The sequence below is a fragment of the Alnus glutinosa genome, chromosome 14 (assembly GCF_958979055.1).
Source record: "Alnus glutinosa chromosome 14, dhAlnGlut1.1, whole genome shotgun sequence".
NCBI lineage: Eukaryota > Viridiplantae > Streptophyta > Magnoliopsida > Fagales > Betulaceae > Alnus > Alnus glutinosa.
This window is the reverse complement of record NC_084899.1, coordinates 23,533,210-23,539,209: the sequence shown is the minus strand read 5'-3', so window position 1 is coordinate 23,539,209 and position 6,000 is coordinate 23,533,210.

Below are 6,000 nucleotides of genomic sequence, written 5' to 3'. Positions count from 1 at the left end.
ATGGAAATTGCGTGTTGAAGATTAACCGTCCGGACGGCCATCCCCCTTGGTCCGGACGCGCAAAGCCCTATATGGAAATTACTTGCAGCGGACGTGCGACTGTCCGGACGACAATGCCTCACCGTCCGGACGCGGCTCTTAAACAAGAAAGATTTTCAGCAAAAATCTCATAAATTCTGGTTGCCCAGTTGTTCGTTCGGACTGCCCATGTCCACCGTCCGGACGGCATCCGTACTTATCAAAGCAGTCGCCCATTTCATCCTCCAGCCTATAAATAGAGGCCCCTAGGCATTAAGAACTTCAAGAATTCGGTATTGAATTCCATCAGAGCTTAGAGAGTTATTTGTGAGATTATTGGAGCTGATTTGTCCCTCTCAAGCCATTGCAAGTGTGTTATTGCTATGTTACAACTGAAGTCTATCTTAGGGGTCAACCCTAAGGTAAATGATTCCATTGAAGACCCATTCAGGTAGGAGACTTGGTTGGGAGGCATTCGTATTGGGTTACACGTTAGAGAGCAAGGTACGACTACTGCATCAGGGGTATGTGAGTGTTACTATCTTGTATCTAGTCTTGTCTTTTGAATAGTGGATATCCTGAGTTTGGCTGCCCCAGAGTGGTTTTTCTAATTTTGAGTTTCCACTTCGTTAACAAAAATTCTTGTGTTGTTTATTTTCCGCATTATTTATTTTTGTTAACACTTTGTGCACACACTTGCTATTTATTTTAGAAGTCAAAATTTCATTTTTCATTTTCTTACATCATTTTTTTAACTTAGAACATTTCTAAGTGATAACGGTTAAAGTAACCCATGTTTAGCGACTAAGTGCTAAGTTTTAAAATCTGAGTTGCTCGATTTAGATTTAGAAGTCTAAATCTTATTTTAGTATAAACTTTATGCGTATCATAGTTTATAAATTTTGAGAACAAAATTCCGTTAAGGGGGGAGGGATGTAACGCCCTCGATTTTAAGACATAAAATATAATGTCTTAAATTAGAATTTAAGACCTAAACATAATATAAAAGAATATATTAATATTTATTAGATTAACTATTCATCAATATTTAAGGCATATTTACAGTTCCAAATTGATTAGATAAGTTTAACGAGCCTTAACTTTAAGATACAATATTACAAATAACTAATTTGGAGATCGGCGATCGATCCCCACAATATGACGATCTACCTTCACGACGATCGATCCCCATAGACTGACGATTGATCTACTTGATGCTCGATCGCCAATGACTGGCGCTCGATCGACGTAGAACTGCAAAGTGCAGATATCGCCGAACACCTATCCCTATTATTTGTGAAAAATTATTATGGGACTCCAATAATATTATTGAGTGACCTGATTAATAAATAGACAAACTTGAATGTTCAGTAAATTAGTGGGAATAATAAATATTGTGAATAATAGTATTGGTTTGTAATATTATTGAATATAGTATATATTATGATAATTGTTGTCTTATAATATCATTGGTATTATAACATTGTTGGTATAAGAATTTGTTTGAAAGATAATGAAGCCAAGTCGTTGCATTTCCAGAACAACAGTTTCATTGGAGAATTGCCTATGTCATTGATGAACTGCTCTTCACTGAAAGTATTAGATTTTGGAGAAAACAAACTCTTTGGGAGGATACCAACATGGATAGGCACAAGCCTAAAAGATTTGGTGGCTCTTCGCCTCCCATCAAACATGTTTGTTGGTAGCATACCATTAAAGTTATGTCAACTAACATCTCTTCAAATCTTGGACCTCTCTAACAACAGTATTTCAGGGACTATACCTCGGTGCCTTAAAAACTTCACTACCATAGCTCAAAAGGATTTAGAAAATTTTGATCTTCAAAGTTATCCTATGAAATTTCTGGTCATTTATATTTCTGCACATGAGTATACAACATTTTCTCAGTATCCCTACATTGAGCATGCATTCATGAATACAAAAGGATTGAATCTCGAATATGATCAATTCTTGGACTAGTAAAAGCCATCGATCTTTCAAGTAATAAATTGAAAGGGGAAATTCCAAGAGAAATAACAAGTCTCTTGGGATTGATTGGGCTGAACCTATCTAGAAACTTGTTGACTAGCATTATCCCTCAGACTAATGGTGACCTGGAAAGATTAGAGTCTCAATCTAGACTTGTCAAGCAATCACCTTTCAAGCGTGATTCCCCCAAGCCTTGCTACTTTGAGCTTTTTAAGCTATTTGAATTTGTCAGACAACAAACTTGTCAGGTAAAATCCCAACAGGTACCCGGCTCCAAAGTTTCGGTGCTTCTTCATATGCAAGTAGTCGATATTTGTGTGGGTTGTCTTTTTTGAAAAGGTGTCTAGGAGATGAAGCACCTCAAGGTCCTCAAATTGGTAACACGCATAGAGAAGGCAATATTCAAGAACATGCAAACTCCCACTGTAACACCCCGATCCCATATTGGGAAGAGATGAATAGCTCACATAGAGTGAGTGGTTTATAAAGATACTCATGAGTGATAAGTCACACATTTCCTAATTATTAGGTGAAACTGTGCTTTATAAGGGATTCTAAGAAAGCTCCAAATTGACTAGTCCTTCTAGGGTGATAGCGTAGATGTGGCCAGCAGTTTTTCTTGGGTCATTACAAATGGTATCAGAGCCACCTAGTAACGCTAGGTCATGTGGTATTGAAGCACTGCATGACGTGACCCTAACGAGGATGTCAGGGATTTAAGGGGGGGAATTTGTAACACCCCAGTCCCATATTGGGAAGAGATGAATAGCTCACATAGAGTGAGTGGTTTATAAAGATACTTATGGGTGCTAAGTCACACATTGCCTAGTTACTAGGTGAAACTGGGCTTTGTAAGAGATTCTAGGAAAACTTCAAATTGACTAGTCCTTTTGGGGTGATAGCGCAAATGTGGCTAGTGCTTTTCTTTGGGTCGTTACAAATGGTATCAGAGCCACCTACCTAGTAATGCCAGGTCATGTGGTACTGAAGTACTGCATGACGTGGCTCTAACGAGGACGTCAGGAATTTAAGGGGGGGAGTTTGTAACACCCTGGTCCCATATTGGAAAGAGATGTATAGCTCACATAGAGTGAGTAGTTATAAAGATACTCATAGGTGCTAAGTCACATATTGCCTAGTTACTAGGTGAAACTAGGCTTTATAAGGGATTTTAGGAAAACTCCAAATTGACTAGTCCTTTTGGGGTGATAGCACAGATGTAGTTAACACTTTTCCTTGGGTCATTACACCCACAAACATCTATGGTTTTATACAAGCATTGCAATAGGGTTCATTGTTGGATTTTAGGGAGTTTGTGGATCGTTAATGCTTAAGAGTTCTTAAGGCATGCCTATTTCCAGTTTTTGGATAGAATGGGAGACATGCTTTACGTTACAATATGGCCAAAGTGCTGACAAGCTTCAAGATTCAATGCTACTGATAAGCGTTGAATGTTTACAACAACTTGAATTTGTTAGACAATAACTTGTCTTGTAAAATCCCAACAGGCACCCAACTCCAAAGTTTCGGTGCTTCTTCATATGCAAGTAACCGATATTTTTGTGGGTTGACTCTTTTGAAAAGGTGTCTAGGAGATGAAGCACCTCAAGGTCCTCAAATTGGTAACACGCATAGAGAAGGCAATATTCAAAAACATGCAAACTCCCACGAACATCTATGGTTTTGTACAAGCATTGCAATCGGGTTCATTGTTGGCATTTGGGGAGTTTGTGGATCGTTAGTGCTGAAGAGTTCTTGGAGGCATGCCTATTTCCAGTTTTTTGACAGAATGGGAGACATGCTAAGCATTGAATGTTTACAACAACTTGAATTTGTCAGACAACAACTTGCCTTGTAAAATCCCAACAGGTACCCAGATCCAAAGTTTCGGTGCTTTTTCATATGCAAGTAACCGATATTTTTGTGGGTTGACTTTTGAAAATGTGTCTAGGAGATGAACATCTCAAGGTCCTCAAATTGGTAACACGCATAGAGAAGGCAATATTCAAGAATAGCAAACTCCTATGAACATCTATGGTTTTGTACAAGCATTGCAATCGGGTTCATTGTTGGCATTTGGGGAGTTTGTGGATCGTTAGTGCTGAAGAGTTCTTGGAGGCATGCCTATTTCCAGTTTTTTGACAGAATGGGAGACATGCTAAGCGTTGAATGTTTACAACAACTTGAATTTGTCAGACAACAACTTGCCTTGTAAAATCCCAACAGGTACCCAGATCCAAAGTTTCGGTGCTTCTTCATATGCAAGTAACCGATATTTTTGTGGGTTGACTCTTTTAAAAATGTGTCTAGGAGATGAACATCTCAAGGTCCTCAAATTGGTAACACGCATAGAGAAGGCAATATTCAAGAACAGCAAACTCCTATGAACATCTATGGTTTTGTACAAGCATTGCAATCGGGTTCATTGTTGGCTTTTGGGGAGTTTGTGGATCGTTAGTGCTAAAGAGTTCTTGGACGCATGCCTATTTCAATTTTTTGGACAGAATGGGAGACATGCTTTACGTTACAATATGGCCAAAGTGCTGACGAACTTCAAGACTCAATGCTACTGATAAGCGTTGAATGTTTATATTCAAGGTCCTTTAATTCACATATGTTAAACCTTAGTTTGGGTTGTAATATAATGTTTTGTTATGTTTTAATGTTTTAGTTTATTTTTAGGTCCTAATGGAAATCACAAGCAAAATCATTGAAGTTAGGCCTAAAAATGCATAAGGGAAAGCTGAAGATCGAACTGAAGAAATCACGCACCAGTATCATCAATCGATATTGGTGCAAAGCGTTTACAAAGCGGCTTTGACAACAGGTCAAATTGTTGCAGTTAAAAGACTTAACATGTCAGACTCCAGTGACATCCCAACAGGCAGTTGCAAGAATTTTGAGAATGAGATTCGTGTGTTGACTAAAGTTAGGCACCGCAATATCATTAGGCTTTATGGGTTTTGTTCCATTAGGGGGTGTATGTACTTGGTTTATGAATATGTGGAAAAAGGCAGTTTGGGAAATGTATTGTATGGGGTGGAAGGGAAAGCAGAACTAGACTGGAGTAGAAGGGTGAAAATTCTGCAAGGTGTGCTCATGCAATTGCTTACTTGCACCATGATTGCTCTCCTCAAATTGTGCACCGAGACATAACTATGAACAACATATTGCTGGAGTCAGAGTTCGAACCTCGACTCTCATATTTTGGCACTGCAAGATTGTTGAGTTCAAATACAACTAACTAGACAACAATTGCTGGGTCTTATGGCTACATGGCTCTGGGTAAGCTAACAATTTAGTTTCTACATTTTTGTCCTACTCATTTCAAGTATTTGTCTTAGGATAGACTTCTTTCGTATAATAACTATAACTATAAATGGAGTAGGATCGGGTTCTCTAAAATTCCTTATAATTCAGTTGGAAAATTGAAAGGGATCCTCATTTGGTGGAGTATGAGAAACTCATCAAAGAAGAAATGGCTTCTCATATTAGGAAGTGTGTAGCCAATTTATGTGTTTTCATGCTCATATTTTTTCATTAAACAGATGTCGATCTTGTTTTATGGATGTGCAGAGCTTGCATTCGCGATGCGTGTAACAGATAAATGCAACGTTTATAGCTTTGGAGTGGTGGCATTAGAAGTTATGATGGGAAGGCACCCAAGGGAGCTCCTATCTTCCCTGTCATCATCCAAATCAACAACAACAATGCCAGTTTTAGACACTACAAAATTTCTTCTAAAGGATGTGCTAGACCAAGGACTCCCACAACCCATAGGCCAAATGGCGCAGGAGATGGCATTTGTGGTGACTGTTGCCTTACAATGCGTGGATGACGAGCCAGAGTCACGACCCACCATGCGTTTTGTGGCACAAGAATTGTCAGCTCGAACCCAAGCTTGCAATTCCTACCCATTGGACACGATGACCATTAGCAAGCTCACAAGCCTTCAGAAATAGAACAAATTAATTGGCATTATTATAGCATCTA